Genomic DNA, 12,751 nt, shown 5'->3' on the forward strand with positions numbered 1-12,751 from the left:
AAAGCTTCATTTTTGGAGATGCCCATGAAACACTGGTGAGTACTGCATTCAAGTACAAAGATAACATTCTTAAAACAGCTGGTAATGGGGTGGCACTGATCAGCTGCTTAGAGTTTAAGCACAACACTTGTTTCAATGATGAAATCAAATAGGTGGCATTCCATGATGAGCTGGTGACTGACTTTATAAATCCTGGTCTTTCCAGAAAAACACTGAAAATTGTAAAAGAAATGAAACTGTTGCCATGAAATGGATCTTTCTTTTTTAGCCTTTTATCAAATTCTAAGGAATCATGGTCTTTTTTAATACCCAGAAATTGTCCTAAAAAAGCCAACTTCTCCAGAAAACAGAATCTAATTACTGACTTTCCTTTATCTAACTTGAAGGGGAAAAATTCAAATACTGTTTTTAAGTCTTACTCTTCATTGGAATTTAAAAACAATACTACCAATAAAACTGTCTAGTTTGCTTCAAATACCAACATCTTAGGCTAACTTAATTCCGAAGTCCTATTTATCTTTTTAAGTCAGAATTAGAAAATGACACCAATATATTAATAAATATATAAACATATATTTATTTATATTTATATATATTAATATACTGATAAACATAGTATTTGATTAAAACATTTCATTGTTTATGAATATTATTTAGAGTTATCACCCTGGATTCCAAAAACTTCATAATATTCAATCAGGACTATCTAGATACTCAATCTGAAACTTTAAAATGAGCATTTTGGAACAAGGAAGACAAAACTGATGGTAATTCACTTTTATATAGGATTTTAAAGGTTTACAAAGTGCTTTCCTAACAATTATCCTATTAAGTATGGCAAATATTATTTTCACCATTTTATAGATAAGCAATCTAAGGCACTGAGAAATTAACTATTTCGTCTGAAGCCACACAGTTATTAATATGGCATGAGAAGCTGAACTTGGTTGGATTTTCTGAATCCAAGATTACAAGAGCTCTATCCAGTGCACATGCCTTATCTTACTGAATTATTTGGTAAAAATAATCTGAAAGATCATTATAATGACTAGAATTCCGGATACTAAAATGGCAAGACTACCAGCTAACATACCTGAGGTTTAAGAAGGTATCTTGAGACAGGAAAAGAAAAAGTATCACAAGTACCTATGGTAAAAATGGAAGAGTAATGGTAATCATATACATGCAAAAAATTTATATGCCTGAAAAAATAGCCACAAAAATTACAAATACCTTGAAGAAAAGTGGGTACGCTGTAATAACAAGTCTGATTTGATAAAGGCCAAATCTTGTTGGACTAATTTCATATATTACTGAATGGTAGGCCAGGTAGAGCAAGATGAAGCAATAGGTGAAATCTATCATGATGTTAACAAGGTTTTTGATCCTGTCCTGTAAAAAATACAATAAGCAATATGATCTGCATAAATGGATTCCAAATTGTTTCATGAGACATTTCTAGAACTTCCTTGAAAGACAGTGAGGGATTATGACAGACAAGTGCGAGCTATGTGTATTTCATCCCAAAATATCTTGGTGTTTATTGGCTAGATTTCTTTCTCAAGAACCATGCCTTAAACCAAAACCAATCTGATTCTCATTGGCCATCAATAGTTTCTAGGCCAAGCTCCATTTGGAGCTTTTGTTTGGTCATTGTTTGGGTCCTGATTGACTAAGAGTGAATGTAAACAGCAATCATTTCTGGCATTTTCTGCCAGAAATCCTGAGGGTCTTCCCCTTCCAGATTCAGAATTTATTTATTTAGTTGTGTTTTTGTTGTTGTTTTTTGACTAAGTGAAAAAGGAGATTTTCTTTGCCTCAATTGCTACCTAGCCTTAATCATTAAAGGGGTGTGGGCTCAGTCAACTAAGATCTGTAGAAGACCTTAGTTTAAAAAGGTCAAAGTCAGGAGCAGCTCTATCAATGAACAGAGCACCAGCCCTGAAGTCAAGGAGGATCTGAGTTCAAATTTGACCTCAGACACTTAACACTTCTTAGCTGTGTGGAGCCTGGGCAAGTCATATAACTCCAATTGCCTCAGAGGAAAAAAAAAGAGGGAGGGGGTGGTCCGAGTCTCCTATTTCAATCAGGCCATCTCCAATCGTGATCTATATCCTGCCCCAGGACCCAGAGATGGCTCTGAAGAGGAAAGTGAGGCAGGTGACTTTGCACAACTCTCCTTTCCTCAAATCCAATTCATATGCAAGTCATTACATCAACTCCCTAATATCATGATCCTCTTTGAGAAAAAAGGAAGAAGTACAATCTTTGGAGCTCTTCTCTAGATACCAGTATCTCACTATGGGCAAATGCAGAAGAAATGAAACAAACATTTTGGAACTTTTAAGTATGAAAAAAAAAAAAAAAAAAAAAAAAACAAAGTAGCTATTACAAGTCTACACTACTATTACCAATGATTTAATATCAACCTTTCAGTTTAACCAGAAAAGGTTAAGGTTAAGACCCAGGGCTATTTATTTTTCTAAATCAGGGATTTAAAATATAGAATCCTACTCTAAGTCTGTCAGGAATTAGAAAATCAGGAGATAGGTGGCTATTAAAAATATTTATTGGACACCAATAATGCCATTGTGAGTTACTTCTTGGTAATGAATACAAGTTATCATTAGAACCTTGGAAGATAGGCTCAGAATTCAAAGATCTTTCCTAAATCAGAAATATCAGAAATAAATAAAATATACTTTAATAGAAAAAAATAAACTCAACTGATAAAACTGAACAAATGTAAATGTTTTAGGTCCATCCAAAAATAGTTTTTAAAAAATACATATATAACCTTCATAGTATACAGCAAGCTTACCATGGGTAATTTTTTACTCAAGAAAAAAAACTAGCTTAAAAAAAATTTTTTTTGGAAAATTGAAAAAACTGTTACAGTATGAGAAATTTTCACAAGATAATCTTTTCACCTTATCCAGCTCTAGGCAACCCCTCCCCTACTGTATCTGTTCCTATGTTCTACATCAGAATGCCTGCTATCTGAAGAACTTGGAAAGGCTAAGAAGAAAAACAAAAATTTTGTAAGACTTTAAAAATAAGACTATTCATGAAAAGTTAAATTAGCTAAGAAACAAAGTACATAGGTTGATTTAATAAGGATTTTCAAAACATATGAAGGAGAGTTCTTGTACAATTATGAATAATATGGTTATTTCCAGTTTCCAAAGAGAAGAAACAATAAATGAATAACATTACATATGGGCAAAGGGTAAATCTCTTAATAGTGAAAATAATTATACATTAAAATGAGCCACCTGTGTAGATTGTAAAATTTCTTTCTTTGGATGCTTTTTTTTTTTTTTACTCAAATAGATTTTCACTGATCATGAATGGTTTTTGTGATCCTGCTTAAAGTGGGAAAGATGGACTCTTCAAAATCCTAAAATACTATGATTAATCAAGGAGCCATTTTATAAACTGATTTTAATGATTCTTTGCACATAAATGAGATGAATGACACTACAGACAAAAGTATAATTTTGGTAAAAGGTTATAGTATGAACTAAAAAGAAAATGCTTAAGTATTATCAAGTCATTTAAGTATTACTATTTGGACTAAAAATAATCAACTTTTAAACACATCATTGTAGAAATGCCGATTTAAAAATAACTGTCTACACCAGTAATTTGTAATACAACACAATGAATGGAAATATTTACTTTTTTCCAAAACATTCACATTTTCTGTAGTCAAGATTCATTTAAAAAGCTTTAACATATAACAGTCAATAATATAAGAATGAATGCATAATAATAATAGTACACAAAGACTACAACAGACTAACACCTGCTACAATTTCCATCAAAAACAACTACTACATAAACATTATAGCTAAAGGCACTAAAATAGTATCTAAAAGCACCTAGCACACTGGCCTTGCACACAGTAAGCACTCAAACATTTGTTGAGCTGAGGAGAGCCCTTTTAAAAGTTAACATGAAACAAACCTTTGTTCAAGTACTAAATAAATCTAGTCATTTTGAACATGTGCTTAACAAAAACCAGGAAACAAAATCTGAACCAAATACAACATGTTTACACCACAATCCCTTATTGGTGTATTTGAAATATATTTCTGAAGGAGTTAATGTAAAATAAAATATTATACAGAACTTTCATAAAAAGCCAAAACACTTCTTAAATCCAAATATCTGGAATCCACAAAGTAAAAGCTAATCTTTATAACTTCTAACACTTTGTACAGCAAGAGTATTCATTGGAAATGAGCAAAACTAAAAAGAAAAAGTTTCTAAATTACTTTGAAAGCATGCTAACTAAAACGTTTTCATCAAGCCAACCCAATTTTACAGAGAGAAATTTTGGTTTGCGAAGTAAAAGAGGTACTATCCTTTGTATTAAAAATAAGTGACCAACATAAAAATGTTTTTTATATTTCTCGAGGAATAACTCTGAAAGCTTGAAAATCAACAATAAAAGATAAACTCCAAATTTGTGCCTTGAAACTTAATTTCTAGTTTCTAATTTCTAAAAGGATCTTTTAAGGGAAATCAAAGACTTGTATAAATTGAGCTTGATATGCTCTTATTTATTCACAAAGGAAAGTGAAAAGGGGAAAGCAATAGGAATGCTCAGGGCCAGCCAATTTCTACAACTTGCAATTATGTTACAGAGATTTTCAAAAGTGATAGAATTTCTTAGGACATCCTTAGTTAACATAAAACTAAAGTCTAATTTTGTTTTTCCTTATTCTCTATTCCATTTTTAAAACATTTTGAGATAAGTCAGGATATGAAAGTCTACTCAAAATCTCTTTATACAAGTTAACTCCCTCGGCTGTTCAAATTTTTTCTAACTGATTTGATTTCTCAATACTTTTCAGCTACCTAAATACCCAAATAGCAACTCCATGAATTAACTGCAACAATTTCTCATCATTCCCTATCCCCAATTGATGGCAAAAATGTGACAATTTTGCTCAAAGTACTCCCAAATCCAAATGGACAATACAGCAAATATAACTAACACTATCACATAAAAGTCACATTCATATAATAGATAAAAACATTTATTAAGTACTATGTTTTCCCATTACTACCAAAGAAGTTAAATGCATAGCTTTTCATCACTATCTTGGGGCATTGTATCAATCATATTGTGTAAGAAATTAAATCAAAGTTGGCAGCAAGTTTTCAATAGTGCTCATAAAACCACAAGGATTAAAGAAGCTGAATGGTGGGAGAGGATTAAAGATTCCTTGGGGGAGAAAAAATAAGGGGGTGTGTGGAGGCATTATAGCCTTTCTGGGGACAAAGGGAATCAACAGTCATCCTTCCCTCTTGCTTCCCTTTGACCCAAGAATTCTGTAGATCTATTCCCTGCCCCCACCTCCTGTCTTTAGTTCTCACCCTTACTTCCAAATTCTTTTTTTCCCTCTTCACTTACCACGGTTCCTCTTCTGCACCAGCAGCTTCCTATACCAGTGCATTTCCCCTCAATTACCAATGAAGTTTCTGTACTCTGACCCTTCCAGAGCTTCTGGATCATCCTCCACATAGGACATGATCTCAACCCCTGTGCCTTTTCTCTGAGATCTGTCCCTATCTAGGTTCTGTTTGCCTCCTTCAATCCATTTTCCTCATTCTTCACCTCACCTCCCCGCCTTGTTCTGCTGTCTCAATTCACCTTTCCTCTCGTAAGCTTATCTCCTTATCTTTTCTACTAAACCTCTATAACTGTTACCTCCTCCTTAGGAACTAAACTTACTCAGTTCTAATCTTTAACTAATCTACTCGTCTACATGGTTCTTTTAATTTAGTTCTTCATCCTTCTCATCTCTCAAGTTTCCTATCTTCTCTACAAAAAACCTCTATACAGTTCTTAGCTTTTCTCAATGATAGCCTTAAAACCCAAGGCAGCAAAAAGCTATCTCAATCAATCTATTTACCTGCACTATCCTTTATATTTAGTTCTTACTGGGCTTCCATACTCCCATCTCTTTAGCTTAGTTTTCTGTCCTCAGTGTCAGCCATTGCTCCACACAAACTCACTTCTCTGTCATCTCCACTTGACTAAAAATCCTGATTTCCCTCCCTCTATTAGAAACAGCTTTTAAAAACTATCGTTGATACCATCTCCTCCCTCATTCGTTAAAATTCATCTCTTCCTCTTGTCCCTTCCCAAACCCTATCTACTTCCTTCTTTGGCCCCCTTTCTCTTCTAAATTCATTCCTCCCTCATTGGGATCTCCCCTCCAAGCTTTCAACCTAAAAGATGGTTTCCCTGATTCTACTCTTTATCTTGCTCCTCAGCCTCCTCTAAATCCCATCGTTCACCTATCATCCAGGAGCCCTTAGCCCACCTCCCAACCCCATCTCCCTCCCTCATTGCGATTCCCTTTTCTTCTAAACCCCAATTCATTTTGGCCCCTCTGTTTCATTCCCCCCATGCATCCCCTGTCTACACAATCCCATCTCTGCTCTCATTACTAGCTCCCCACCAAGCCTTATTGAAAACTGGTCTCCGTTATCCCCTCTGCCTTATTTCTGTCCTTCCCCTCACATCTGTCCAAATCTTCCTTCCTCCATCACCCCGGTTTCCTACAGTCACACTCGTTTGTGGGCTCTTTCATTCCTTCCCTGGACACCACCATTCCACTTCTTCATCCCCTCTATTCCAAACTCCATCTGCATCCCCTTTTCCCGGCTGCACGCTCTACCCCATTCCAGATCTTTCCCCCAGCTATCCCCCCATTTTCAGACCCCCCATTTTCTCCCCCACCCGCCCCGCCCCCCCCAGCCGCTCCCCTCCCCCACCCCACGTTGTTCCCTCGCTCTGAGGCGCGCGCCGCCTTTGTCGCCCCCTCACCCGGTGTGTGCATTTTGTGTGTGTGTGTGTTTTGGGGGGGACGCCGGTGGGGTAAGGACTCCTGTCCCCGCCCCCTGAGTCCCAGCCTGGGCTTCCCCTATCTTCGTCTCGGTGTGTCCCCCCCGCCACCGCTGCCCCCTGGTGCTGCCCTCATTTACCGCTCCTTCCACCTCCCCCGCCCCCCCTTTTTCCCACCCCCCTCTATTTACCGCCATCATCAGCACGCGCGAGCTGTCACCGGAGCGCGAGACAACCGAACGACCGGGCCCCGCCCCCTCCCCGCCCATTGGCCCAGCCCGCCCAGGCCCCGCCCCACCCGGTCCTGCAGTGCGCCAACAGCGCAGCGCTCAGACCCCGGGCCCCCCCCACACCCATCCCCGGCCCCCGCCCAGCACCAAGTGTATTCTTCTACGGAATCTCGCGCCGCCAACCGCGCAGCGCAGAGGGTCAACCGCCTACGCTCGGCGGCAGCCTCGAGGCTGTCGTAAAGGACGGCGACGTAGCGGGGCTTTTGTGAATCGCGGGGCGAAGTTTGGTTGAGTCACAAGAGGGTAAATATGAGGGTTTCCAGACAAAGAGACTCTTAAAGGTACAGAGTACCATTGCATGTCCCGCCTCCTTAAAGGGCCAGCGCACCTTCTTTCTTTCCCCACCCTACACTCTTCCTCTGAAAACTGTAGACAGATGAAACCTGGAGCTCCTTAATTTTCTGCCGTCTCCAAGAGACAGACTTATTTTCCTCCTCTTCGACTCACCTGCCCTATCTGAGGTGCAATAACCTTGAATTAGGAGTCAAAAGCCATGGGTTTGAATCTGGACTCTGCAACCTCTGAACTGTGTAACCTTGGGCAAGTCACGGTAATCTCTGAACTTCAGCTTTCACATGGTTAAGGACATGTGAAATGTGTGCTTGAACCAGACGGTCTCCAAAGTCCTCCAGACTATCTTTTTTTTTCTTTAATGTAAAAAGGAACCCAGTGAGAAAACCTCAGCCTCTTAGATACCTTAACCTCTTAGAAAATTACTTGCCTGTAACACTGGGTGAAGTGACTTATCCAGAGTCAAATCACCAGCTCTGTCCATTAAGCCAGGTGGCAAAGTGATCAGAGGTCTGGAATTGGGATCAGGAAGAGAGCTGGGTATGGCTCCTGACAGAGACAATTAATAGTTATATGATCTTGCTAAATTGTCATCTCTGAACCTCAGGTTTTTCATCTATAAAATGGGGGTATTGTGAAGATCAAGTGAGGTAATACAAGTAAACCATTTTGCAAATCTTAAGGCCCTATATAAAAGCTAAAAATTAATGTAAACCATTCAGGTCCTAAAAACCAAGGCTATTCTGCCACTCTGCTAAAAAGCGGAAAAGATCCATTACTACTGGTTTTGTCACTAACATGCTTCAAGTTGTTTTGTTTCTCTTCAAGCAATAAAGGTTAATAGTTTTTAAAAGGGTCAAAAAGTGGGTTCTGGAAAAGTTATAGAGAAAGTTCCTGGTTCCAAACAATCATCCATGGCAAGTGCCAAAAGACTACATGTAAGATACTGAGTACAACCCAATAGATTCAAAGCATTAATTATTTCTTAGCATCTCCCTGTTTCACAAGACTCCAGACTCCAGGGGATTAACACTAAAAAGGTTGAAAAGATCCTTTCCCTCTTAATTGCAACCAAATGGGAGAAATGCAACATAATGCATATACATCTGGCTCCTGTATGCTCACCTTCCCACTTTAATATATTTTTGACTCTATATAATTAGAATTTGTTGTGCATGTCTGTTGCTTCTTTCACGGGTCCTTATGTATGTCATACTCATGCAAAGAGGTAGATGTCTTCCAGTCAGAACAAGAAATCTGAGAAAACTGCCTGAAGGAGGTGAACTTTTTAAAATTTTAGAGAAGAGACATGACTTAGTAGAGGACAGTTAGTTGGGGAAGAGTCTTGCATAACAGCAGAATATCAAAGCTAAAAGAGATCTGAGATTATCTCTAGTCTAATCCCTTCCTTTTAGAGATAAGGAAACAAACAGCCCTTGAAAGTTGAACCCATCTGGCCAGGTCACACAACTAATGAATAACAGTGTTGGAATTCAAATCTAATAGGGAGATACTTGAAGCTGGGAGATTAGTTAGGAGTCAGGAGTGATGGAGGCTGTATTAGAGTGACACTGAGTGTGTGACTAAAGAAAAGAGGAACAGGATAGATGTTATGAAGCAGAAATGACAATCAGCATCTTTTGACTATTTCCCACACACCACAAAATATTCTAGAGTCAGTTAATAAGCATTTACTAAGAATTTACTACATGCCAAATGCACTGTAGAGACAAAGAAAAATTCTTGCTTCAATAAGCTGACATTATAATGAGGAAGAGAACGTGGAAAAACTATATGCATATGTGAGAAACAGAGTAAACGTGAGGTAATCTCAAAGGGAAGGTAGTAGAGGTGGAAACTGGGGTTAAGGCCTCCTAAAGAAAGTGGAATTCAAGTTGGACAAGCGTGGAGACAAGTATGAGGAAGAACAAAATTCTAGTCAGTGCAAAGGTATGGAGTTAAGGAGACTTGGTGTCATGTCTGAGAACAGTGAGGAGGAGACCAGTGTTGCTAGATCAGTGTACAGAGCAGAGTCAAGTATAATAAGAGTGTAAATGTAGGAAAGGTCCAGGTTATAAGAGCTTTAAAAACTAGAGAATTTTGTATTTGCTCCTAAAGGTAATAAGGAGCCACTATGTTTATTGAGTATGAAGGTGATATGTTCAGACTTGCACTGTAAGAAAGTAATTTCTGAAGCTCAATGGAGGCTGATTGGCTATGACAGTATTGCAAGTTCGAAAAAGGTTCTAAAGGCCTTTGCTAGGTTAATGGCTAATTAAGTGAATAGAAAGCAATGTATAGGATATATGTTGTAAAGGTCAAAATGAGAAAATTTGCCAAGAAAACTGGCAATATATATTGCAAGATATATGGAGGGAATAAGAAGAGTCAAGTTGACACCCAAATCGACAGGCTGGAATCACTGAGAGAATAGAATGTTAATGCTCAACAATAATAGAACAAACTCTTTACAGCAAATATGTCTGATAAAGGCCTTATCTGTCAATTATATAGAGAACAGAGCCAAATTTATAAAAATATGGGCCATTCCCCAATTGATAAATGATCAAGGATATTAAAAAAAACAATTTCCAGAAGAGATCAAGGCTCTCAATAGTCACATGGGAAAAATAGTCTCAATCATGACTAATTAGAACAATAAAATTAAAACAACTCAGATACCATTTTACACTTATCAGACTGGCTACTATGACAGAAAAAGAAAATGATAAATGCTAGAAGAGATGTGAAAAAAATAGGGGTACTAATACACTTTTGATGTAGTTACCAACAGATTCAACAATTCTGGAAAATAATTTAGAAGTATGGCCAAAGGCTTATAAAACTGTTCATAACCTTTGACTAGCAATAATACTAACTAGGTTTGTAATCCAGAGAAATCAAAAATAAAGGACCTACATGTACAAAAATATTTATAGCAGCTTTTTTTGTGGTGACAAAGAATTGGAAACTGAGGGGATGCCCATCAATTAAGGAAAAGCTGAACAAGTTGCAATACATGAATGTGTTGGAATACTATGGAAGAAGAAATGATAAGGAGGACAGTTTAAGAAAAACCTGGCAAGTATTATGCTAATTCATGTAAAGTGAGGAAAAACAGAAGAATACTGCACACAATAATAGCAATATTATAAGGATGATCAAGTGTGAAAGACTTAGCTATTCTTGAGCAAGAGAATGATTCAAGGCAATTCCAAAGGACACATGATGAAAAATCTTATCCATCTCTAGAGAAAGAACTTATGAATTCTGGGCACAGAGTGAAGCATACATTTTTTCTTTATTTTTTTTTCTCTTTTACAACATGGCTAAAATGGAAATTTATTTTGCTTGACTTCACATATATAATCAGTATTATTACTTGACTTCTCAAGGGGTAAGGGAGGAATGAGAGGAATAGCAATAATTTGGGACTCAAAATTTTTTAAAAAGTGAAACATTTTTAATGTAATTGAGAAATATTTAATGAAATGAATTTTAAAAAAATTTAAATATGAAATATTTACAAAGTTTTTTTCTTAAATTAACTCTGAGCACTATTATCCCCATTTTACAGATGAGAAAATGGAATTTGGAAAAGTTGATGTATTTGTCCTAGGGTCACAAAGCTAGCAAGTTCCAGAATAGAGACTCAAAAGCAGTTTCTTCTGATTCCTAAAACTAGTCTTTTTCCCACAATACCACAGCTGCCAGCTTTATTCAGGTGCTTTCATTTGATTTATGAAGTGACTGGAAGGGGGAAAAAATGACTAGAAGTTAATCAATAAAAGATTCTAAGAAGCAAGTGGCATAATAATAAACATTCTGATTAAGTACAAGGTAAGGGAAAAGGCAGGGAGAATAACCAAGAGATTACTTGAAATCATTCAAACATAAGGTAATTAAATGGTCCAAAAAGTCAAAGAAAACAGAGGCTGAAGGGGGAATCTGATGCCAAGATGATCAGCAAGGGATAGGGAAGATGAATCTGGAGGCTTAGACTGGTGAAGAAACACTGAACTGAATTTATGATACATATCAGGGAAGCAATATTTTTGTCATGAGCTCAATTATTAAGTTATAGTCACTGACATCTCTTAGAGCAGGGGTCCTCAAACTACGGCCAGCAGGCCAGATGTGGCAACTGAGGACGATTATCCCCTTCATCCAGGGCTATTAAGTTTCTTTATTTAAAGGTCCATAGAACAAAGTTTTTGTTTTTACTATAGTCCGGCCCTCCTGTCTTAGAGGATCTCCTAGTACAGCAAGGGTCAAGATAAAGACATACCAAGTAGAAACATCACCTACATTTTCCAGCAGAAAACCCAGAGCAAGAATGAGTGCTATAAGGTTAGAATGAATTCGTCAACAAATACCTCCTCGACTCAGCCATTAGATTTAAAAAAAAAAGTATAACAAAAGGAATAATTATTTTGTTTGAAGTGGATGGGGAGGGATGGGAAGCAGATTTTTATTATACCTGTGATCAAGCCTTTGGTTCCAAAGGCTTTTCTTCTACTTCTCAACAACCAAATCATCAACCCAGACACTACCACAACCATCATCTTCCAACAGATTCCTGATTACAAGACAACTTTCCTGCAGCAACATAGCCATTTATATGGATTTTATTCTCTTAAGTATTTTCTAGCCACCAAGTTAGTAACAAAGCTAGCCTCTCTCACTTAAATATCTCTACAATCATGACTTAAGATACTAGAAAGAGGATCTTAAGATACAACCTGGATTTAAATCTCTACTATTTATAACATGTGTGATGTTGGGGGAAATCATCTTTCATTATCTTCATGTAAAATTAAGGGATTTAACTAGATCTATAAAATCCCTTCCAGTTTTGAATCTCATGATCCCATAACATCTAAGAAGAATGTATGTTTCTTAAAAGCAGAACTGTTTATCGTTTACTTTGCCAATGCCTAGCTTGGTCTTATGCATGGCAGACCCCTGATAAATGTTTGAATCTTCATTTCCTCTTTGGTATATGTTTTTCCAATCCTAGTTTTGTTATGGACCACAGCTGTCTGTCATGATCTTAAATGATATTTAATAGTCTCCAATGATCAAAAGTGCTTCTAACAATTAATCAGTCAACATTTATTAAGTGTCTACTATGTTGTCATGCACTTTGCTAAGTGCTAAGGATCTCTCTTTAGAGGCAAATGACAGTCCTTGTCCTCAAGAAACTTACATTCTCATGAATCAATTTCCAAGGGAGTTGTCTTAAGAAAATAAATTTCAATTCCTTTTAATCTTTTAAAAAAATCAACACCATGGATAATACATT

General features: G+C 37.0%; 1 protein-coding gene and 1 pseudogene across 1 annotated transcript in view; one reads left to right on the plus strand and one right to left on the minus strand.

Moving 5' to 3' along the window:
- Positions 1 to 6,709, minus strand: part of USP49 (ubiquitin specific peptidase 49) — a 126,201-nt gene extending 119,492 nt beyond the window's left edge. The window contains exon 1 of the mRNA XM_051996923.1: positions 5,426 to 6,709. The gene's annotated coding sequence lies outside the window, so the exon portion shown is untranslated. The remainder of the gene's footprint in view (positions 1 to 5,425) is intronic.
- LOC127561440 (exosome complex component RRP43-like) overlaps positions 1 to 7,387 on the plus strand; it is an 84,922-nt pseudogene extending 77,535 nt beyond the window's left edge.
- The last annotated feature ends 5,364 nt before the right edge of the window (positions 7,388 to 12,751 follow it).

The sequence above is a fragment of the Antechinus flavipes genome, chromosome 4 (assembly GCF_016432865.1).
Source record: "Antechinus flavipes isolate AdamAnt ecotype Samford, QLD, Australia chromosome 4, AdamAnt_v2, whole genome shotgun sequence".
NCBI classification, from domain to species: domain Eukaryota; kingdom Metazoa; phylum Chordata; class Mammalia; order Dasyuromorphia; family Dasyuridae; genus Antechinus; species Antechinus flavipes.